This window comes from Triticum dicoccoides, chromosome 4A, assembly GCF_002162155.2.
Source record: "Triticum dicoccoides isolate Atlit2015 ecotype Zavitan chromosome 4A, WEW_v2.0, whole genome shotgun sequence".
NCBI lineage: Eukaryota > Viridiplantae > Streptophyta > Magnoliopsida > Poales > Poaceae > Triticum > Triticum dicoccoides.
The window spans coordinates 733,200,544-733,226,649 of NC_041386.1; positions in this window are offsets into that span (position 1 = coordinate 733,200,544).

Consider the following 26,106-nt stretch of genomic DNA (forward strand, 5'->3'; position numbering starts at 1 on the left):
TCTTTCTTTGAAAAAACTCCTTTCAAACACTCCTTTATGCTTTGCAGAATAATTCTACATTATTTCTGATCAACAATATGTCATTCATATATACTTATCAGAAATTTTGTAGTGCTCCCACTCACTTTCTTGTAAATACAGGCTTCACCGCAAGTGTTGGTGTCAAAACCGGCGGATCTCGGGTAGGGGGTCCCGAACTGTGCATCTAGGCGGATGGTAACAGGAGACAATGGACACGATGTTTTACCCAGGTTCGGGCCCTCTTGATGGAGGTAAAACCCTACGTCCTGCTTGATTAATATTGATGATGTGTGTTACAAGAGTAGATCTACCACGAGACCAAGGAGGCTAAACCCTAGAAGCTAGCCTATGGTATGATTGTTGTTCGTCCTACGGACTAAAGCCATCCGGTTTATATAGACACCGGAGAGGGCTAGGGTTACACAGAGTCGGTTACAATGGTAGGAGATCTACATATCCGTATCACCAAGCTTGCCTTCCACGCCAAGGAAGGTCCTATCCGGACACGGGACGAAGTCTTCAATCTTGTATCTTCATAGTCTTGGAGTCTGGCAGATAATGATAGTTCGGCTGTCCGGACACCCGCTAGTCCGGGACTCCCTCAGTAGCCTCCGAACCAGGCTTCAATGACGACGAGTCCGGCGCGTAAGTTGTCTTCGGTGTTTGCAAGGCGGGTTCTCCTTCATGTTCCATGTGTTTGCCGGATAGTGTCCGATTGCTTCATAAATGTTGCGCTCCTTGGCTTCCACGTCCAATAATGGCCTTCTTCCACGTGTTGTACGAATGCGAAAAGCCAGGGTATTCTTACGTTTTACCCCCTAGCTGCACAAATAAGCCGCCTATAAGAGAGGCGAGGATCCAGATCCAAATCACACCGTCCTCCTTCCGCAAGTACTCATCAAGGCGCATCTGACTAAAAATCCATTCCAACATGGATAGTCGACGCGGCTCCTCTTCTCGCGCTCCCAGTCCTCAGCCAGGAGATTGGAGGAGATGCTCAGTCCCGCATAGCGAGTTAGTGATGCTCCAGGCAGAGGGATATCTCCCCCCAGCCTTCATGGTTCTGGTTCGAGCCGGACTGGCCACCTACAAGGGTGGGAAGCAGGCGGAGAGTGTCCCCAATCCCTCCAAAGGAGAGCGGATATGCTTCGTCCCCTATTTAATAAGGGGACTCGGATTTCCCATACATCCGTTTCTTCGGGGGCTCCTAGAGTTCTATGGACTCCAACTTCACCACCTCACACCTGCCTCCATTTTGCACATCGCGGGCTTCGTAGCTCTTTGTGAGCTGTTCTTGGGCATCGAGCCCCATTTTGCGCTGTGGAAGAGATTGTTTTGCCTCGTACCCCGTTCTCATGAGGGGTCGATATATCAAGTGGGCGGAGCCGAAATATGGCGCATCGCCGGGACCGGATATCTATCCGGCACCCCAAAGAAGGCGTCCAAAGACTAGCCCTCGGAATGGTTCTACATGGAGGACCCCCCTCTGCCAGATCCAGTACGGATCGGCCTCCCGGAGTTCAGCAATGCTCCCTTGAAGAAACGCCTGAGTTGGCACCCGCGGAGCCCTCAACGAGAGGATGATGGGAGCGTCCATTATCTGATGGGCCGGATTAGGTTACTGGCCCACTCCAGATTGACCATGATTGGAATCATGGCCACGTGCATTATGCGAGGGGTGCAGCCGCTCCAATATAGGGGCCACCCTATGTGGGATTTCAACAGGGAAGATGACGCCACCCGTCATGGCCGCAGAGGGCCGGGTTCGGCCGCCGATCTGGTAAAGATCATGTCCGGCTTGTACAAGGGGGAGGAGGAGGACTTCCTCCGCACGAGTCATTCAATGGATTCTCCATGAATAACCCTCGGAGCTGGGTAAGCGGACGTTCATCTATCTGATCCATATTTCCAAAGTCAAGTATCTTACTTTGTGATTTCGACGCAGGAGCTGCGCCGGGACGTGGAGGGCATACAAAGCCTAACTCCACAGCCCGAGGATCCGGAACGATCCCTTGATCCGGCCTCCGAAGAGAATCCAGACATAAAGGTGGAGCTGATTGACGGGGTGTTCCACCAACTTAGCATGGACAATGCTCTAGTCGCCATTACGGCTGACTACCCGGTTTATTTCTGGCCTCCCAGGTGACTACGACCGAGGTCTTGACACCATCATTTGATCCATGCTCATTTCTGACCATCCTATAACGATGGTGCATCGCAGGAGGCGCCTTTAAGGCGGGAAGCCGAACCCGCGGCGGCTGACCAACAAGGGTCAGTTCTGCCCAGCAGGCGGAAGAGGAGTGCGACGCGAATCGAAACGTTGCCGCAACGGTACCGCGCACCACTATTTTTAAGGGAAGGATCCCTAGGAGGTATACTAATGCTCATAACTTTTCCAGGAGAAAGAGCGCTCGCCGCACAGTGTCCGAAGAGGTTGCCAATCAAGCCTCCGCCAGCCATGCTCCAACGCGTGGTCCGGAAGGGGAGGCGAACACAAGGCATGAGCCGGATGCTCCTCCAACGGGGGATGCCGACAGGCTGTCCGCCACCCGGTCTAAGGTGGAGAGCGCCATGAATCACAGGCGTCGCCGGACAGTTCTTCGTGACGCGTGTTTCTCCCCGGAGGCGTTGAATGCCTTTGATGCGGGAGACGTGCACCTCCGTGCCACTCAAGATGGTTTAACCAGAGCCACGGAGCAGTATGTGAAGGACATACGGGTAAGTAATTTTAATAGTTATATATGCCAGTAGACCCCGAGACTTAAAATAGTTTAAAATAACTGATTTAAGGATCATTTATTATGTAGGATCTTGCGGAGAAGAATACCCACCTGTCCCAGGAGCTTCAAGAGTGCAAGGCCCAACTTGAGGCCGCACTGGCCGCCACAGGGGGAGCCACAGAGACCCCCGCTGGTAATACATTCTTCGAAAAGATAAGTAGTTAACAAAGTGCGGCGTGTGCGTAAATCTGACAATAATATTGCAGAGGGCGCCGGACTAGATCCGGACAAGCAACAGCTACTGCGTCAGCTGAAGGCCGGCGAGAGGGTGCTTATGAAGGTGCAGCAGGAGAGGAACAAGCTCCAAGATGCCCACACCCAGCTAGGAGAAGAGCTTAAAGATGTTCGGGCCCAGCTGTCTGGCTCCGTGAAGGAGAATCAGCGGCTTCGTCGCGGCATTTATAGTAAGTGCTTGAGCAAATTCCTTTAAAAAGAAGAATTCGGCGATGAAGTCGATTGACAGAAATGTGTCTTTAGGCGTGCTCACAGGTCGCCCTGCGGAGGGAATGCCCGGTTCAACGGGTGACCAACTCCCCGAGCTGATGCAACTGCACGAACGTGTTCGGCAAGCGATCAGTGGCGTCGCTCAGGCCTTATGGCCGTCCGTCTCCCTGCCCGAAAGCCTTGAAGGGCTTTCCGAGAAGCTTCAGGGAGCACGGCAGCGCTTCCGTCTGTGGAAGATATCAGCCTGCCGTTAAGGCGCCAGGGAGGCCTGGGCCATGGTGAAGACGTGGTACAAGAAGGCGGATCCAAACCACATGGCCGAGGTCGGGCCTGTGGGGCCCGATGGGAAGGAGATCCCTGTGAGCTTGATGTATGGCCAAGTAGAGTTGGCCGCTAAGTATTCCCAACGGGACTGTAAATTAGACCGCCTGCTAGACGGGATCGAAGGGGAGTACAATTAGTCAATTTGACGATGTATTTTAAAATGACATGTAAATGCCTTCTAGCCGGATTGTAGATCATTTGTCTTTGCCGACCTTTTCACTTCAACCTTGGGACCCTAGAGTCCGGAGTGTGTCCGAATACCTTCTCAGTTATGAAAAACCCGAGGCATGCATGGAGACCAGGCGTAGGGGTCATTAGTGCTTTATCAGACAAGTGCCCAACTAGTTATGTTATATTACATGGTTAGTAAAAAACATCTTCCAGGGAGAATAGTTCCGTTAGGGGTTCCTTTCCCTGGGAGGCATGCCCTAAAGTGCATGCCCACACTGCGAAAAGAGCAGAAAAAGCATCTGGGGGCAGATAAGTTAAATAAGTAAGAAGTCATCTTTCAAGTCACCGACCGAATATTCTCTTAAGAATGCTAGCTTTCGGCTTCACCCAGTCTGAGGTACACATCCGGCTGACCCGGCAGTAACAATCGCAGAGGTGCTCCCTTTACCTCCTAGCCGAACAATCGGGAACGTAGGGGTAAGCACAGGAGCCAGGCAACCCAGCTTGGCCAAAACTTAAGTCATATCGATGCATATAATGGTGAATAAAAGGTACATGCGAAAGTATGACACATGTGTTGGGCATGAAGCCCATATAAATAAGCTTCTGTCAAAGAAGCCCCCAGGTATAACGAGTGCGAGTAGCACATCGAGTGAGTGCGAACAAAGCGCAGATCAGCCCTCAAGAGGTTTGTACTGAAAAAAGGGGGAGGAGAAAGGAGGGAAAACAAAGACAGCAAAAGAATATGAAAGGTGGACGGAAGAAGGAGACGAACCCTGAGTCCGGCGCTAGGCGTAAAATCTTCGGAGACGGGCTGCGTTCCATGGGTTTGGCTCGAGTCGGTTGTCAGATGCATTGCGTAGACAGTATGCACCGCCGGTAAGGACTTGGTCGATGATGAAGGGACCATCCCATTTGGGCTTAAGTTTGTCCTTTTTCTTGTCCGGCAGGCGTAGAACTAGCTCACCAACATTGTAAGTTGTGGCCCGTACTTCTCTGCTTTGATATCTTCGAGCCTGCTGTTGATAGAATGCGGAACGGGATTTTGCCACGTCGCGCTCCTCCTCTAAAGCGTCCAAAATGTCCTACCGATCTAACTCGGCTTCCCTTTCCTCGTACATGCGCACGCGAGGTGAGTCATGAATTATATCGCAGGGCAAAACTGCCTCAGCGCCGTATACCATAAAAAATGGTGTGAATCCGGTTGTGCGGTTTGGCGTGGTCCGCAGCCCCCAGAGTACGGAGTCGAGCTCCTCTACCCAGTGCGTGTTAGATTCCGTGAGGGACCGCACCAATCTTGGTTTGATGCCGCTCATGATTAGACCATTTGCTCGTTCCACTTGGCCGTTATTTTGAGGGAGGTAGATTGAAGCGTAGTCGAGCTTGATGCCCATGTTTTTGCACCAGAGTTTAACCTCGTCGGTCGTGAAATTCGTGCCGTTATCAGTGATGATGCTGTGGGGGACGCCAAAACGGTGTACTACCCCGGATATGAAGTCTATCACAGGTCTGGATTCTGCCGTTTTAACCGGCTTGGCCTCTATCCATTTGGTGAATTTGTCCACCATGACCAATAAGTATTTGTGCTTGTGGGTTCCCCCTTTAAGGGGTCCAACCATGTCAAGCCCCCAGACCGCGAACGGCCAGGTGATGGGTATAGTTTTGAGGGCGGTGGGTGGCATGTGGCTCTGATTAGCAAAGAGCTGGCAACCGACGCATCGTTGGACTAGGTCCTGAGCATCCGCCCGGGCTGTCGGCCAATAAAATCATGTACGGAAGGCCTTGCCTACAAGGGCCCGGGCTGCAGCGTGGTGCCCTTCCTCTTCGGAGATACACCTTTGAAGGACTCCGGTTATGCTTTTCTTATAAAGTTCTCCCTCATGGACCTTGTAGGCTTTAGATCGCCGAACTATGCAGCGGGCCTCATTTTGGTCTTCGGGAAGTTCCTTCCTTATTAAGTAGGCTAGGAATGGTTCTGTCCACGGGGCAATTACTGCCATTATTTCGTGGGCTGAAGGTGTTATTTCATTGGCTGAGCCGGCGATTGTGTCAGAATGGTCTGAGTTAGGTGATGTAGCTGGTTCCGGATTGTTATTTCCGGACTCCTCTTCCCATAATACGGATGGCTTAAAGAGCCGTTCCAGGAAGATGTTTGGAGGGACGGCGTCGTGTTTTGCACCGATGCGTGCCAACACGTCTGCTTCCTGGTTATTATCCCTGGCTACATGGTGGAATTCAAGTCCTTCGAACCGAGCTGACATTTTTAGGACGGCGTTGCGGTAGGCTGCCATTTTTGGATCTTTGGCATCAAAGTCTCCATTTACTTGGGATATTGCGAGGTTTGAATCCCCGCGCACCTCTAGGCGTTGAATGCCCATGGAGATTGCCATCCGGAGGCCATGTAGAAGGGCCTCGTATTCGGCTGCGTTGTTGGAGTCCATGTACATTATTTGAAGTACGTATTGGACTGTGTCTCCGGTTGGGGACGTCAAGACGACGCCATCCCCCAAGCCAGCCAACATTTTGGAGCCGTCGAAAAGCATGATCCAATTGGAGTACGCGTCGTACTCTTTTAGGGAGTTCGGCTTCGGTCCATTCAGCGACAAAGTCAGCCAGAACTTGTGACTTTATAGCTCGCCGTGGTTTGTAGGTTATGTCAAATGGTAAGAGCTCAATGGTCCATTTTGCAATCTTGCCCGTTGCGTCGCGATTGTTTATAATATCGTTGAGAGGTACTTCGGAGGCCACCGTTATGGAACACTCTTGAAAGTAGTGTCGCAGCTTCCGGGATGCCATGAACACCGCATACGCTATCTTTTGATAATGTGGGTACTGGGACTTGCATGGAGTTAAGACAGTGGATACGTAGTACACTGGTTTTTGAAGAGGGAATCTGTGCCCTTCTGTTTCTCGTTCGACGACGATTACCGGGCTGACAACTTGATGTGTTGCTGCGATATATAATAACATAGGTTCGCCCAGGTTGGGCGCGGCCAGGACCGGATTTGTTGCCAGTATGGCCTTGATTTCTTCGAGTCCGGCCGTGGCAGCATCCGTCCATTCGAAGTGTTCGGTGCGCCGGAGGAGGCGATAGAGGGGCAGTGCCTTTTCTCCCAAACGGGAGATGAAGCGGCTTAGAGCCGCTACGCATCCAGATAGTTTTTGTATTTGCTTGAGGTCTTTTGGGATATCCAATTGTGACAGAGCTCGGATCTTGGCTGGGTTTGCCTCAATTCCTCTGCCGGATACAATGAAGCCCAAGAGCTTTCCGGCTGGTACTCCGGAAGACACATTTCTCCGGGTTGAGCTTAATGTCATATGCTCGGAGGTTGTCGAATGTCACCCTCAAGTCGTCTAGTAGAGTTTCGACGTGTTTGTTCTTGACGACCACATCGTCTACGTATGCCTCTACTGTTTTGCCTATCTGGGTAGCCAGACATGTCTGAATCATGCGCTGATATGTAGCGCCAGCGTTTTTGAGTCCGAAGGGCATTGTGTTGAAGTAGAATGGCCCATATGGAGTAATGAATGCTGTTGTGGCCTGGTCTTTTTCCGCCATCTTGATTTGATGGTATCCGGAGTATGCGTCGATGAAGCACAATGAATCGTGCCCTGCGGTAGCATCGATGATTTGGTCGATGCGAGGGAGAGGGAAAGGGTCCTTTGGACAGCCCTTGTTAAGGTTTTTGAAATCGACGCAAAGGCGCCAGGATTTGTCCTTTTTGGTACCATTACTAGGTTGGCTAGCCAGTCCGGATGTTTTATATCTCTGATGAATCCGGCTTCTAAGAGCTTCGCTAGCTCCTCTCCCATTGCCTGTCTTTTGGGTTCGGAAAATCGCCGAAGAGCTTGTTTGACTGGCTTGAATCCTTTTAGGATATTTAGGCTGTGCTCTGCCAGCCTGCGTGGTATTCCTGGCATGTCTGAAGGGTGCCAAGCAAAAATGTCCCAATTTTCCCGAAGGAATTCTCGTAGTGCGGCTTCTACATCATGATTTAATTGTGCCCTAATGGAGGTCGTCTTTGTGGGGTCCGTTGGATGGACCTGGAATTTGACTATTTCGTCTATTGGTTTAAAAGAGGTGGACTTGGACCTCTTATCGAGTATCACATCGTCCGTATCCACCGTGGAGCGCAGCGCAGTTAGTTCCTCTGCCGCTAGGGCTTCGGATAATGCCACTATGGCTAATGCGACTGTCTTATTTTCAGCGCGGAGTGCTGTATCTGGATCACTGGCGAGAGTGATTATTCCATTGGGTCCGGGCATTTTGAGCTTCATTTACCCATAATGGGGTATAGCTTGGAAGATTGTGAATGCCTCTCGCCCTAACAAGGCATGATATCCGCTGCCGAATGGGGCCACTTGGAACGTGACCTCTTCGGACCTGTAATTTTCCAGCGAGCCGAACACTACATCTAGTGTGATTTTTCCTGTGCAGCGTACTTCTCGACTAGGGATTATTCCCCTGAAGGTTGTGCTGCTTCGCTCAATGCGGCTCCAGTCAATTTCCATTTTTTGAAGGGTTTCTTCGTAGATGAGGTTTAATCCGCTGCCGCCATCCATGAGTACCTTGGTAAGACGAAAGCCATCCACTATCGAACTGAGGACCAATGCGGCTGGTGCTCTAGCTGTTCGGAATTTAGGTTCGTCGCTGGCATTGAAGGTGATAGCCGTGTCGCTCCATGGATTTGTTGTTGCTACTTGGTAGACTTCGGCGAGGCTGCGGATTGTTCGTTTCCGCATGTTATTTGATGCAAAAGTCTCGAAGACTGTTAATACCGTACTGGCACTGCTGGGCTGGTTGCCCGGGGCTAAAAAGCCTTCGCCACTTTTGGCCACCTGTCATAGTATCCAACATGCTCGAAGGCTATGTGTTGGAGTGGCGCCCTCCGTACTGTGGATTTTGCAGGGTCCGTTGAGCCATCCCTGCAGTACGGTTGCGTGCCCTTTGGGTTTTTTTTGCTTTTTGGTTTTTAACCCAGGTGCTTGAGTATGACGCACCCTTTTATTTCGGACTGGGGTTGTATTCAGGGCCGGATTGTCCCAAAACCTAGTTTCGGTTTCCCAGGCACTCTCCATCGCGCAGTATTTTTGTACAATGGTCGCTAGGTCCGCGAAGCGTGTAACTTCGCGACGACTGATGGCGTTTATGATTCCCTTGTCCGTGCAATTGTTGCAGAAAATTGAAATCGCACTTTCTTCACGGCAGTCCTTTATCCTGTTCACAACCAGGAGGAATCTGGCCCAGTAATGATGTACTGTTTCATCGGGCTCTTGCCGTATTTGAGATAGATCGCTTATGTTTGGATGGGCGGGTGGAATTAAGTTCGGAACCCCGCCCGATCTGAGGCTCAAAGGCCAAGAAGCTTCCAGATTTGGAAGCTTGGTTTGTTGGATGTTTTCCAACAAATCTGGTCCGATGCCTGACTTTAGGTTCAGTATTTGATTGGCGTCCGTCCCTCCGCGGGAATCCGGCATGGAGGGATCGGGAATCCGAACATAGTTGGTTTTTAACATAGAAGAAGAGTCGCCGCATTGTTCCTCTACCACAACAACATGGTGGGTAACCTGGGGAGAGTTAATTTCTCTCAGATCAGTTTTAAGCCCAATCTGATCGTAGTCGGTAGCGACTCCCAGGGCAGCGATGCGATCCAAGAGCTCGTTTACGGAGGAGAGCTCAATCGGATCTAGCTGCTCGGCGAATTCCGAGCTGATGTGAAGATTGCTTTTAATGACCTGAGAGGTCATTGTCGGAGCGGTGGCCGAACAGGCGGTCATAAGAAAACCGCCTAGCCGGATAGTCTGGCCGGCGGCCAAAGGTCCCTTGACGACGGTGCTATCTTCAAAGACGGGAAAAGGCATCCTTCCTGATGGCGACAGCACAGAGGAACTCTCAATGAAAGCACCAATGTCGGTGTCAAAACCGGCGGATCTCGGGTAGGGGGTCCCGAACTGTGCATCTAGGCGGATGGTAACAGGAGACAAGGGACACGATGTTTTACCCAGGTTCGGGCCCTCTTGATGGAGGTAAAACCCTACGTCCTACTTGATTAATATTGATGATATGTGTTACAAGAGTAGATCTACCACGAGATCAAGGAGGCTAAACCGTAGAAGCTAGCCTATGGTATGATTGTTGTTCGTCCTACGGACTAAAGCCATCCGGTTTATATAGACACTGGAGAGGGCTAGGGTTACACAGAGTCGGTTACAATGGTAGGAGATCTACATATCTGTATCGCCAAGCTTGCCTTCCACGCCAAGGAAAGTCCTATCCGGACACAGGACGAAGTCTTCAATCTTGTATCTTCATAGTCTTGGAGTCCGGCCGATCATGATAGTTCGACTGTCCGGACACCCCCTAGTCCGGGACTCCCTCAGCAAGTCTGTATAAAACTATATGCTTTGATCAACTTATCAAAGCGTATATTCCAACTCTGAGATGCTTGCACCAGTCCATAGATGGATCGCTAGAGCTTGCACATTTTGTTAGCACCTTTAGGATTGACAAAACCTTCTGGTTGTATCATATACAACTCTTCTTTAATAAATCCATTAAGGAATGTAGTTTTGACATCCATTTGCCAAATTTCATAAAATGTGGCAATTGCTAACATGATCCGGACAGACTTTTAAGCATCAATACGAGTGAGAAAATCTCATTGTATTCAACACCTTGAACTTTGTCAAAAACCTTTTTCGACAAGTCTAGCTTTGTAGATAGTGACACTACTATCAGCGTCTGTCTTCCTCTTGAAGATCCATTTATTTTCTATGGCTTGCCGATCATCGGGCAAGTCCACCAAAGTCCACACTTTGTTCTCATACATGGATCCTATCTCGGATTTCATGGCCTCTAGCCATTTTGCGGAATCTAGGCTCATCATCGCTTCCTCATAGTTCGACGGTAACATGACTTTCAGAACAGGATTACCGTACCACTCTGGTGCGGACCGTACTCTGGAAGACCTACGAGGTTCTGTAGTAACTTGATCAGAAGTTTCATGATCATCATCATTAGCTTCCTCACTAATTGGTGTAGGAATCACTGGAACTGATTTCAGTGATGAACTACTTTCCAATTCGGGAGAAGGTACAATTACCTTATTAAGCTCTACTTTCCTCCCACTCACTTCTTTCGAGAGAAACTCCTTCTCTAGAAAGGATCCATTTTTAGCAACGAATATCTTGCCTTCGGATCTGTGATAGAAGGTGTACCCAACAGTTTCCTTTGGGTATTCTATGAAGACGCACTTCTCCAATTTGGGTTTGAGCTTATCAGGATGAAACTTTTTCACATAAGCATCCCCAAACTTTAAGAAATGACAACTTGGGTTTCTTGCTAAACCACAGTTCATATGGTGTCGTCTCAACGGATTTAGATGGTGCCCTTTTAACGTGAATGCAGCTGTCTCTAATGCATAACCCCAAAACAATAATGGTAAATCAGTAAGAGACATCATAGATCGCACCATATCCAATAAAGTGCGGTTATGACATTCGGACACACCATAACGTTGTGGTGTTCCAGGTGGCGTGAGCTGTGAAACTATTCCACATTGTTTTAATTGAAGAACAAACTCGTAACTCAAATATTCGTCTCTGTGATCAGATCGCAGAAACTTTATTTTCTTGTTACGATGAATTTTCCACTTCACTCTGAAATTCTTTGAACATTTCAACTATTTCAGACTTATGTTTCATCAAGTAGATATACCCATATCTGCTCAAATCATCTTGTGAAGGTCAGAAAATAATGATACTTGCCACGAGCATCAACACTCATTGGATCGCATACATCGGTATGTATTATTTCCAATAAGTCAGTAGCTTGTTCCATTGTTCCGGAGAACGGAGTTTTAGTCATCTTGCCCAAAAGGCACGGTTCGCAAGCATCAAATGATTCATAACCAAGTGATTCCGAAAATCCATATTTATGGAGTTTCTTCATGCGCTTTACACCGATATGAGCCAAACGGCAGTGCCACAAATAAGTTGCACTATCATTATTAACTTTGCATCTTTTGGCATCAATATTATGAATATGTGTATCACTACGATCGAGATCCAACAAACTATTTTCATTGGGTGTATGACCATCAAAGGTTTTATTCATTTAAACAGAACAACAATTATTCACTAACTTAAATGAATAACCGTATTGCAATAAACATGATCAAATCATATTCATGCTCAACGCAAACACCAAATAACACTTATTTAGGTTCAACACTAATCCCGAAAGTATAGGGAGTTTACGATGATGATCATATCAATCTTGGAACCACTTCCAACACACATCGTCACTTCACCCTTAACTAGTCTCTATTTATTCTTCAACTCCCGTTTCGAGGTACTAATCTTAGCAACTGAACTAGTATCAAATACTAAGGGGTTGCTATAAACACTAGTAAAGTACACATCAATATCAAATATACTTATGTTCACTTTGCCATCCTTCTTATCCGCCAATCACTTGGGGTAGTTCCGCTTCCGGTGACCAGTCCCTTTGCAGTAGAAGCACTTAGTCTCAGGCTTAGGACCATATTTGGGCTTCTTCACTTAAGCAGCAACTTGCTTGCCGTTCTTCTTGAAGTTCCCTTTCTTTCCCTTTGCCCTTTTCTTGAAACTAGTGGTCTTGTCAATCATCAACACTTGATGCTCTTTCTTGATTTCTACCTTCGTCGATTTCAACATCATCAAGAGCTCGGGAATCGTTTTCGTCATCCCTTGCATACTATAGTTCATCACGAAGTTCTAGTAACTTAGTGATGGTGACTAGAGAATTCTATCAATCACTATCTTATCTGGAAGATTAACTCCCACTTGATTCAAGTGATTGAAGTACCCAGACAATCTGAGCACATGCTCACTAGTTGAGTGATTCTCCTCCATCTTTTAGCTATAGAACTTGTTGGAGACTTCATATCTCTCAACTCGGGTATTTGCTTGAAATATTAACTTCAACTCCTGGAACATCTCATATGGTCCATGACGTTCAAAACGTTTTTGAAGTCCCGATTCTAAGCCATAAAGCATGGTGCACAAAACTATCAAGTAGTCATCATATTGAGCTAGCCAAACGTTCATAACGTATGCATCTGCTCCTGCAATAGGTCTGTCACCTAGCGGTGCATTAAGGACATAAGTCTTCTGTGCAGCAATGAGGATAAACCTCAGATCATGGATCCAATCTGCGTCATTGCTACTAACATCTTTCAACACAATTTTCTCTAGGAACATATAAAAATAAACATATGAAAGCAACAACACAAGCTATTGATCTACAACATAATTTGCAAAATACTACCAGGACTAAGTTCATGATAAATTTAAGTTCAATTAATCATATTACTAAAGAACTCCCACTTAGATAGACATCCCTCTAATCCTCTAAGTGATTACGTGATCCATATCAACCACACCATGTCCGATTGTCACGTGAGATGGAGTAGTTTCAACGGTGAACATCAATATGTTGATCATATCTACTATATGATTCACGCTCGACCTTTCGGTCTCCGTGTTCCGAGGCCATATCTGTTATATGCTAGGCTTGTCAAGTTTAACCTGAGTATTCCGCATGTGCAACTGTTTTGCACCCGTTGTATTTGAACGTAGAGCCTATCACACCCGATCATCACTTGGTGTCTCAGCACGAAGAACTTTCGCAACGGTGCCTACTCAGGGAGAACACTTCTTGATAATTTTAGTGAGAGATCATTTTAAAATGCTACCGTCAATCAAAGCAAAATAAGATGCATAAAGGATAAACATCACATGCAATCAATATAAGTGATATGATATGGCCATCATCATCTTGTGCTTGTGATCTCCATCTCCGAAGCACCGTCATGATCACCATCGTCACCAGCGCGACACCTTGATCTCCATCGTAGCATCGTTGTCGTTACGCCATCTATTGCTTCTACGACTATCGCTACCGCTTAGTGATAAAGTAAAGCAATTACAGGGTGTTTGCATTTCATACAATAAAGCGACAACCATATGGCTCCTGCCAGTTGCCGATAACTTCGGTTACAAAACATGATCATCTCATACAATAAAATATAGCATCACGTCTTGACCATATCACATCACAACATGCCCTGCAAAAACAAGTTAGACGTCCTCTACTTTGTTGTTGCAAATTTTACATGGCTGCTGCGGGCTGAGCAAGAACCATTCTTACCTACGCATCAAAACCACAATGATAGTTCGTCAAGTTAGTGCTGTTTTAACCTTCGCAAGGACCGGGCGTAGCCACACCCGGTTCAACTAAAGTTGGAGAAACAGACACCCGCTAGTCACCTGTGTGCAAACCATGGCGGTAAAACCAGTCTCGCGTAAGCGTACGCGTAATGTCGGTCCGGGCCGCTTCATCCAACAATACCGCCGAACCAAAGTATGACATGCTGGTAAGCAGTATGACTTGTATCGCCCACAACTCACTTGTGTTCTACTCGTGCATATGACATCTACGCATAAAACTAGGCTCTAGTACCACTGTTGGGGAACGTAGTAATTTTAAAAAAATTCCTACGCACACGCAAGGACATGGTGATGCATAGCAACGAGAGGGGGAGTGTATCTTCATACCCTTGAAGATCGCTAAGCGGAAGCATTTATCAGCGCGGTTGATGTAGTCGCACGTCTTCACGATCTGACCGATCCAAGTACCGAACGCACGGCACCTCCGAGTTGTGCACACGTTCAGCTCGATGACGTCCTCGCCTTCTCGATCCAGCAAGACGGGTGAAGTAGTAGATGAGTTCCGGCAGCACGACGGCGCGGTGACGGTGTTGGTGAAGAACAATCTCTGCAGGGCTTCGCCTAAGAACTACGGAAACTATGACGGAGGATAAACTAGAGGGGACGGGGTTGCCGGCACACGGCTTGGTGTTTCTTGATGTGTCTTTGGTGCTAGCCCTGCCCCTCTATTTATATGTTGAGCCTTGGGGTCGAAACTTGGAGTAAAAGCCTCCACAAAGTCGGTTTCACCCGAAAGGCAAGAGTCCTTCTCAGACTCTAGGGCCAGACGCCAGGGTTCCCGGCGTCTGGACCCAGACGCCAGGGACCCTGGCGTCTGGCCCCTGGACTCCGCAAAACTTCCTTTTGCGCTTTCCAAAAACCTTGTGGGCTTTCACCTTTGGCCCAAATAACATGTTCTCGTACCCAAACATTTCGGGAAACATCCGGAACCCCTTCCGGTGAATTCCGGAACCCTTCCGGAGATCAAACACTATTATCCCATATATCAAACTTTATCTCCGGACCATTCCAGAGTTCCTCGTCATGTCCATGATCTCATCCGGGACTCCGAACAACATTCGGTTACCAACATACATAACTCATATAATACTATATCGTCAATAAAATGTTAAGCGTGCGGACCCTACGGGTTCGAGAACTATGTAGACATGACCTAGAACTGTTTCCGGTCAATAACCAATAGCGGGACCTGGATGCCCATATTGGCTCCCACATATTCTACGAAGATCTTTATCGGTCAAACCGCATAACAACATACGTTGTTCCCTTTGTCATCGGTATGTTACTTGCCCGAGATTTGATCGTAGGTATCTCAATACCTAGTTCAATCTCGTTACTGGCAAGTCTCTTTACTCGTTCCGTAATACATCATCTCACAACTAACTCATTAGTTGTAATGCTTGCAAGGCTTATAGTGATGTACATTACCGAGAGGGCCCAGAGATACCTCTCTGACAATCGGAGTGACAAAACCTAATCTCAAAATACGCCAACCCAACATGTACCTTCGGAGACACCTGTAGTACTCCTTTATAATCACCCAGTTACGTTGTGACGTTTGGTAGCACCCAAAGTGCTCCTCCGGTAAACGGGAGTTGCATAATCTCATAGTTACAGGAGCATGTATAAGTCATGAAGAAAGCAATAGCAATATACTAAATGATCAAGTGCTAGGCTAACGGAATGGGTCATGTCAATCACATCATTCTCCTAATGATGTGATCATGTTAATCAAATGACAACTCATGTCTATGGTTAGGAAACATAACCATCTTCGATTAACGAGCTAGTCAAGTAGAGGCATACTAGTGACACTCTTGTTTGTCTATGTATTCACACATGTATTATGTTTCCGGTTAATACAATTCTAGCATGAATAATAAACATTTATCATGATATAAGGAAATAAGTAATAACTTTATTATTGCCTCTAGGGCATATTTCCTTCATAGGTGCAGTGATCAAAGCCTTCTTAAGTGTTTCAAATGCTTCTACACAATCATCATCAAAGACAAAAGGAATATCTTTTTGCAATAAATTAGTCAGAGGCCTAGAGATTTTAGAAAAGTCCTTAATGAACCTCCTATAAAAACCTGCATGACCAAGGAAACTTCTTATACCTTTTATGTCCCTGGGACATGGCATCTTTTCAATAGCATCAACTTTGGCTTTATCAACTTCAATACCTCTCTCGGAGATCTTGTGCCCCAAGGCAATGCCTTCATTAACCATAAAGTGACACTTTTCCCAATTCAGGACGAGACTAGTGTCTTCGCATCTCTGCAAAACTCGATCAAGGTTGCTCAAACAATCATCAAAATAGGATCCATAGACGGAGAAGTCATCCATATGAATACCTCACAAATCTTTTCACAAAAATCAGAAAATATAGCCATCATGCATCTTTGAAAGGTAGCAGGTGCATTACATAAACCAAAAGGCATACGTCTATAAGCAAAAGTACCAAAAGGGCAAGTAAAAGTAGTTTTAGATTGATCCCCTGCTGAAACAGGTATCTGAGAGAAACCAGAATAACCATCTAGAAAACAAAAATGTGTGTGTTTGGATAGCCTTTCTAGCATTTGATCTATAAAAGGTAAAGGGTAATGATCTTTCTTAGTGGCTTTATTTAACTTACGGAAATCAATTACCATCCTATAACCTGTAATAATTCTTTGTGGGATCAATTCATCTTTATCATTAGGAACAACGGTAATACCTCCGTTTTTGGGGACACAATGGACAGGGCTTACCCCATCAGCAACGGGATAAATAATACCTGCCTCAAGGAGTTTTAGTATCTCCTTTCTTACCACTTCCTTCATTTTGGGATTTAGTCGTCTTTGAGGATCTCTAACTGGTTTAGCATCTTTCTCCACTGAAATTTTGTGTTGGCATAATGTGGGACTAATGCCCTTAAGATCAACCAGAGTATATCCAATAGCAGCTCTGTGCTTCTTCAGAGTTTTCAATAATCTTTCTTCTTCTTTCTCTGAAATGTTAGCACTAATAATAACAGGATATATTTCTTTTTCATCAAGATAAGCATACTTAAGATTATCAGGTAAAGGCTTGAGTTCAAACACGGGATCACCCTTGGGTGGAGGGGGATCCCCAAGAATTTCAACGGGAAGGTTATGTTTCAGCATAGGTTCTTGTTTAAGGAACACTTCATCTATTTCTTCCCTTTCCTTCATAAACATATCATTTTCATGGTCTAGCAAATATTATTCTAACGGATCAGTTGGAGGAACAGCAATGGAAGCAAGACCAATAATTTCATTCTTACTAGATGGTTCCTCTTCACGGTGTTGTCTACGAAATTTAGAAAAGTTGAATTCATGAGACATATCACCTAGACCAATAGTAAATACATCCTTTTCGCAATCTATCCTAGCATTAACGGTGTTCAAGAAGGGTCTACCAAATATAATGGGACAAAAGCTATCTTGTGGGGAGCCAAGAATAAGAAAATCAGCAGGATATTTAGTTTTCCCACACAAGACTTCAACTTCTCTAACAATTCCCATTGGTGAAATAGTATCTCTATTGGCAAGTTTAATTATGACATCAATATCTTCTAACTCACCAGGTGCAATATCGTGCTTAATTTCGTTGTATAAGTCAATAGGTATTGCACTAGCACTAGCACCCATATCACATAAGCCATGATAACAGTGATCTCCTATTTTAACAGAAATAACAAGCATGCCTACCACAGGTCTATGTTTATCTTTAGCACAAGGTTTGGCAATTCTATCAGTTTCATCACAGAAATAAATAACATGCCCATCAATATTATCAGACAAGAGATCTTTAACAATAGCAACATTAGGTTCAACTTTGATTTGCTCAGGAGGTGTGTAAGTTCTAACATTGCTCTTACGAACAACAGTCGAAGCTTTAGCATGATCTTTTATCCTAGCAGGAAAAGGAAGTTTTTCGACATAAGCAGTAGGAATAATAGGATCACTATATGTAATAGTCTTCTCTTCGACTTTAATAGGTGCAACTACTTTCACTTCAACGGGAGGATTATATTTAAACCACTTCTCTTTAGGGAGATCAACGTGAGTAGCAAAAGTTTCACAAAAAGTAGCTACTATCTCAGAGTCAAGTCCATACTTAGAGCTAAATCCACGAAAAGCACCGGTATCCATAAAAGATTTAACACAATCAAACTTAGGTGTCATACCTGACTCCTTACCATCGTCGGAACCCCAATCTTCAGAGTTGCGTTTAATTCTTCCAATAAGTCCCATTTGAAATCAATCGTCTTCAGCATATAAGAACCAGCACAGGAAGTATCAAGCAGGTTGCGATTATCAAGAGAAAGCCGATCATAAAAATTCTGAATAATCATTTCCCGAGAGAGCTCATGATTGGGGCATGAATACAACATTGACTTAAGCCTCCCCCAAGCTTGAGCGATGCTTTCTCCTTCGCGAGGCTAGAAATTATATATGTAATTACGATCGCGATGAACAAGATGCATATGATAGAACTTCTGATGAAATTCCAACTTCAATTGCTTATAATTCCAATATCTCGTATCATCACATAGCCTATACCATGTTATTGCATCTCCCTTCAAAGATAACGGGAAGACCTTCCTTTTGACAACATCATCGGGAATACCTGCAAGCTTAAATAATCCACAAACTTCATCCACAAAGATGAGGTGTAAGTCAGGATGCAATGTTCCGTCTCTTGCAAAAGGATTAGCTAGCAGTTTCTCTATCATACCCGAAGGAATCTCAAAGTGAATATTTTCATAAGGTTCAGTAGGTTGAGGAGCATCTCTTTGCTCTTTTGGTTGGGATGAAGATACCCCAAACAAGCCCCTCAAAGGATTAGTTTCCATAGTAACAAGTAACAAAAAATTTCAGCACACTATATAAATGTTTCCTTACCAAGTTCCACTCACCAAGAGCGCTACGCTCCCTGGCAACGGCGCCAGAAAAGAGTCTTGATGACCCATAAGTATAGGGGATCTACCGTAGTCCTTTCGATAACCAACGAGGAGCAGAAGGAAATGATAAGCGGTTTTCAGTAAGTTTTTCTCTACAAGCACTGAAATAGTAGGTGATTGATAGTTTTGTCATAAGATAAATAGTAACAAGCAAAAAGTAAATAAAGTAAGTAAAGTGCAGCAAGGTGGCCCAATCCTTTATGTAGCAAAGGATAAGCCTGGACAAACTCTAATAATGAAGAAGGAGCTCCCGAGGACACATTGGGAATTATCGTCAAGCTAGTTTTCATCACGTTCGAAAGATTCGCGTTCGGTACTTTGATAATTTGATATGTGGGTGGACCGGCACTTGGGTACTGCCCTAACATGGACAAGCATCCCACTTATGATTAACCCTTATTGCAAGCATCCGCAACTACAAGGAGGAGTATTAACGTAAACCTAACCACATCATTAAACATATGGGTCCATATCAACCCCTAAAGAGGCAACGCATAAACTAGGGTTTAAGCTTCTGTCACTCTAGCAACCCATCATCTACTTATTACTTCCCTATGCCTTCCTCTAGGCCCAAATAATGGTGAAGTGTCATGTAGTCGACGTTCAGATAACACCACTAGAGGAAAGACAACATACATCTCATCAAAATATCGAACGAATACCAAATTCACATGACTACTAATAGCAAGACTTCACCCATGTCCTCAGGAACAAACGTAACTACTCACAAAGCATATTGATGTTCATAATCAGAGGGCTAATAATATGAATAAAGGATCTGAACATATGATCTTCCACCAAGTAAACCAAATAGCATCAACTACAAGGAGTAATCAGCACTACTAGCAACCCACAGGTACCAATTTGTGGTTTTGACACAAGATTGGATACAAGAGATGAACTAGGGTTTTGAGAGGAGATGGTGCTGGTGAAAATGTTGATGGAGATTGACCCTCTCCCGATGAGAGGATCGTTGGTGATGACGTCGGTGATGATTTCCCCCTCCCGGAGGGAAGTGTCCCCAGAAGAACAGCTCCGCCAGAGCCCTAGATTGATTCCGCCAAGGTTCCGCCTCGTGGCGGTGGAGTTTCGTCCCATAAGCTTGCCCACGATTTTTTCCAGGTGAAAACCCTTCATATAGCAGAAGATGGACGCCGGAGGCCCACCAGGGAGCCCAGAAGATAGGGGGCGCGCCCTATAGGGGGGCGCCCTACAGGGGGGCGCGCTCTATAGGGGGGCGCCCTACAGGGGGGCGCGCGCCCTGTCTTCTGGACAGGGTGTGGGCCCCCTGGCATATTTTTTTTCCCAAAAAATATTATTAAATCTGAAAAGTTGTTTCATGGAGTCTCAGGTCTTTTGGAGTTGTGCAGAATAGGTTTCCAATGTTTGCTCCTTTTCCAGCCAGAATTACAGCTGCCGGCATTCCCCCTCTTCATGGTAAACCTTGTAAAATAAGAGAAAATAGCCATAAGTATTGATATATAATGTGTAATAACAGCCAATAATGCAATAAATATTGATATAAAAGCATGATGCAAAATGGACGTATCAGAATACCATCCTCTCTGTGGGCTCTGGCATGGGGACAATCTGTCCCTCGGCTGGTAGGCGGTGGACAATCTCTTTCGCCAAATATCCGGCCGCCCGGAGCTCAGTAATGTCCTCCTCCATGACGGAAGAGACCATCCACTTGCCCTGACCACCGAACCCGGACATGGTTGCTAGGGTGGAAAGGAGATTGGAACTTGGGCGCTGGAGCTCAAGGTTGGGAAGGTAGAGACAGAGAGAAAGCGTGAGAAAAGGAAGGGGGAATCCTTATCTCCTTATAAAGGCAGCAAATATTAAACGCCTCCTCACTCGCCTTGAGATTCGCCTATTCCCAAGGGTTGTGTAAACGGCACGGTTGGGTTACCCATGCCCGCATTGATGAGAATCACGCGATAAGGGGACACGATCTCTGCCTCGACAAGACGTGCCAATAGCAACCGAGTCTTCAAACATGGGACAAACGGTTCGAAATTATGACCGAACGGACGTAATGTCACATTGCAGAAAGCTGTCAGCGGATGGAACTCGTGTAATATATATATATATATATTCTCTCTGCGGTTGTGCATGGTGTATAACAGGTCCGGATACAATCATCGCGTTCGAAGACTATCTTGGAGTTTGAAAGAAGGGGAACCCGCCTTGCAATGCCGAAGAAAATCTGCGCTTCGGGCTCCTCGTCATTGAATCCAGGTTCAGGGGCTACTGAGAGAGTCCTGGACTAAAGGGTCCTCGGGCGTCCGACCTGTTATCCATGGGCCGGACTGATGGGCTGTGAAGATACGAAGGACGAAGACAATACCCGTGTCCGGATTGGACTCTACTTGGCGTGGAAGGCAAGCTAGGCAACCTGTTATGAAGATTTCCTCCTATGTAACCAACCTCATGTAACCCTAGATCTCTCTCGTGTCTATATAAACCGGAGAGCGTAGTCCAGATAGGGCAGATTCATTACCATATTCACATAGGCTAGACTTCTAGGGTTTTGCCATTACGATCTCGTGGTAGATCAACTCTTGTAACACTCATATTCATCAAGATCAATCAAGCAGGAAGTAGGGTATTACCTCCATCGAGAGGGCCCGAACCTGGGTAAACATCTTGTCCCCCGTCTCCTGTTATCATCGATTCTAGACGCACAGTTCGGGACCCCCTACCCGAGATCCGCCGGTTTTGACACCGGCAGCCTGTGACTGAGCATGAAACTGCAAGTCGAAATAATCTTTGCTTCCAACCCAGTTGGTGCCTGCGGTCCACTCTACTTTAGCGCTCGCAAGCTTACGTACAACAAGGGTGAAGCATTCGGGATGAAGTTTTTTATGAAAAAAAGGGTGTCCTGGATCACTCGGAGGCTGATTTCGATCTGGTAGGGCCGTGCGCTTCTTATACATATTGAGATGCACAAAAAAATGCACAACAACATTTAGCAAAAGGCATCTATCAATATAGATTAAATCCTTAGTACTGGCTGCAAATATCAGTGGTTATCTTCTAGTTTAACTTTCTCCCTACAATTTGGACGAGACCAGGCAATACTAACCTATAAACCGAATTCATGGTTAGATTGCATGACATTGCACGAGGTCAGATTGTCCTCACCTAGATGTATCTACACGTATCAAATCTAGAACATGAATTCATGGCCTTTGCATGACATTGTTCGTGTACAAGGATTCAAGTAAAAAACGTATACATGTACATATGAATGTTTTAGGATTGCCAGTCTAGCTATCTTAGTTTTCTGTGTACCAGAGTGTTCCAACATGATTTGTATATAGCAAAAGAATGTATAATAAGACAACTTACTTTAATGTATCTTCGTCTCGAACGCCAATGATAAAGTCAAATATGTATTGGAGTGCATCTTCCACGGCATGCATTGGTGGGGGCAGAAGATCCATGGGCGTAGGCACATCCTCCTAGGGCGCGGGAACATCCTCTTGGGGCGCGGGCGCACCCTCTTGGGGTGCGTGCGCAGAGTTCCCAATGAATGCCTCCACGGGATAGAAAATTCGTTCTTGATCGGAAAATGCTGATGGGATATCTGTGAACTTGGGTAGGTGGTGAAATAGGACGCAGATGGAGTTGATCATTTTGTTTTTGTGATATCTAATTTTTTGGAGAGTTAATATTGCCTTCCAAATGATGAACGTCGTTTAATTAAAGCCATTATTCATTTCCTTGTAGAAATTATTTTCAATTGTGGACGGATCAGATCTTTCTCGCAGTATTAGATAATATCTTCCCAATCCGATTATATTTCAGCCCACTTATTTTGTGAATACAACAGAAAAGGAAATATTGAGTATAAGATGAGGGCCGAGAGGAATCGTGGGGCATGTACTCGGAAGGTGCTCCATATCCTTCCATAATTACAAGTTTCCATAACGAAAAACATAGGATCATATGCCATAATTTTATTTTGGTTGCATGCTCCACCAGGCAAATGAATGGACGCCGGATTATATATTTTCTAATCTATGTCTCGTTTCCAAACTTTACCTCCAGAGATATAGAAAGAAACACCACATATATTTCCTAATCTATGTCAAACACGGGCGTCCAGAGATATAGAAAGAAACACAACATTTTTTTTCTATTTTTGTCCTACTCAACACGATCATCTGGCTGATGCATATGGCAGTTCTTGATTCCGTGTACAAAATTAATTATATTTTCTTTGGAATACCATAATTCCTGATAGCATGCGATGACATCTGTCAAGGTCAACGTCTTTTCCTTTTTGCGCTACAGTGTATATTAAAAATATTCGAACCTACACTAAAAGAGATTCATACGTGTAGAGAGAATGATAGTAGACACGTTACCATTTGAAGTCCATTTTTGACAGTTTGATCATCAAATATATATTAATCAAATATATAGTTCAGGACTTCACAGTATATGGCGACGAAATGTGATGACAGTTTTAAATAGATTTTTTTATTGAATATGACATATTATTAAACCAACAAGACATAAGCGTTCATACATTTGTATATCTAAGACGCTTCCAAATGTGACAACTGGCAACGAAATGTTGCATGGAAAGCGTTCATACATTTGTATATCTAAGACAAACTATGCACTTGTGTACACATATATTCTAGCATCCATTGTTCCTAGCTTGAACAATATCCTTGATGTATGCACGCGTTTCATCAAGTGTCATGAGGCTGGCTTCTTGGATATCTACAATAAAAATCAGTGTTTTAGTGACATAGTATGACAGAAAAAATACATTGACAACAAATTTAAAATAGAACGCAGCCCCTACCTTGTAAATGATGATGATCATCATTAATGTTAGGAAAGAAGAAGAATATGCTCTCTCTCATAGTTTGCAAGCATTGCTGCCTCTGGTTTACCTGTATGTAAGTAACAACAAGCTTCTCGAACAGATTATCAGTGCATTGCAAATGGTAGAAGTGACGACCAACGTGCTCCTCACGTACACGTAAGAAAATTATCTGCCGTCTACAACCAAATACAAATGTTAGTATATGCTTGCAGCAATAAAACTACAAAAATAAGCATATGGAAACGTGCAAATTGTAAATGACGCTTACTGAAAGTTCATGAGACCAATCTCGAGGTAAGGGACGTGGCGTTTATATATTGAATCCCACTGATATTGTATCCTAACAACATAGGCAAGAATAGCAACCACATCAGCAAAAATATAATAACAATGAGGCACTGAGTTGTACGGAGTAAAATGCAAGACCAAAGTTAAAGATTATGCACCAGCGATGCTTTTGTCCCGTAGCGACAATATGACTTCAAACCGTGGGAAGCATGGGGGGCAAATTGTTGACGTTATCTGTTGCGCCGGCATCATAACCGCAGTCCTAACATGTAGTGTGACGACAAAGTCCATGGCTAGATACCAGAAATCGCCATCGGGTATTTCCATGCAGTTGAACCCGACGAGATTGAATTCATAGGTCATACCGGTCTGTAGCATGTTGTTCAATTGAATTTCTTGATTGTTCTACGCAATCGCTTCCATCTTTGTTCCCTAATATTTTTTTATGAATCATAACAATAATGAGGAAACAAAACTGTTTATCAAACTTGTATTTCAAAAATGTGGGCTATAAAAGTGCGGGCTATCAAGTAGTGATGATTAATGACTTACATATTGATCAAGTAGTATGCACTGAACGTACAAGTTTCCCATGCCATTGTCCTTGATTTAAACCTTCCACAGGACCCTAGCATGAATGATCCAGCAATTTTGATATATATGCTCCATTTGGACACGATGAAAATTCAAGTTCCTCTGCGTAGAATAGAAAGAACGGATGAGGTAAATTACTGAGCGCTGATGGCAAATAGTCATACAATGTGATTATTTTATCTTGGCTGTTCATCGGAGGGATGATGGGTTGACTAACGATAGGAACCGGCGGCGATGCCATCACCCTCTTAGACGTGATCGGTCCGTATGAGTTTACCATGGTCGTGGAGGAGATGGCTTTTCCTCTGTAGAAAGATGGAGACAGAAATGGTGCTGCAGAAAGATGGAGAGAAAGATGGTGTTGTGGGGCTTTTTTATAAGCATACTGGGCGGCGGGAAAATAAAAATGGTTAAGAAAATTTGTTTTTGGGCGGACGGCGGGAAAATGAATAATGAAAAATGGTCAACGGATCTTTAATATTCGGCAACCTATTGATAATTGTGTATTTATCAAGGAAACAGACACCTCAAAATCGGTCCGTGATCAACCCAGCTGATTTGTGATTTGTGACTCACAATATATTTAATTAATTCAAATTTGTGATTTATAATCACTTGCCTTATCAAAACATAACTGATTTATCACATGCGTATACAATCTCTAGTTCTTGCCGTAATATATTATTTAGGGGAAATTGACTTTCTTCTTTCCGGATATTTTTAACCTTACTAATATTCTCATTAAGTTATTTTCTTTTTTCCCATTTATATTATGTGCACACCAGGAACGACCAATTATTTAACAAGGCTAGCTTGGTCCGAGACATGCAGAAAGTAATCTATCCGTAATGATTTTTGCTGGTTCACTTTTTTAAAAAACTGACCGCGTCCTTTTTTGTAAGTACTGCGGCAAAACTTCAGTATGATATATACCACAGTAACTTAGACAACAATATTTTTTAAGCCAAAAACTTGAAAGTATGCAGTACTAAGGCTACGCTTGGCAGTTAAGAATTTTTTGAAGTTTTCAGAGAATACTATAATTTTCTAGAGACCCACAGTTTTAAATACTTTGACGTGTTTGGTGTCCAAAAAGACTGAAGTTTTATAAACCGTAGTATTTCCGAAACAGTGACATTTTCGTTATATCTAAAAAAAGAAGTCCAACCTCTTCTTTTTCTAAAGAGAACGCGAGAGAACGTCATGGAGAGAGCTGCTTGCTACCTACCATGTCTGAAAAAAATATGTCTGAAAAATAATAATATGTTATATGTCTATCTCGTAACAGTACCATGTCTATTTTTGCTATCCAAATAGTTTGCGAGTAACCACTTGTATCGCTGCTGCCATTGCTAAAACATGGCATGGGGCTGAGAACAAACATGCAACTT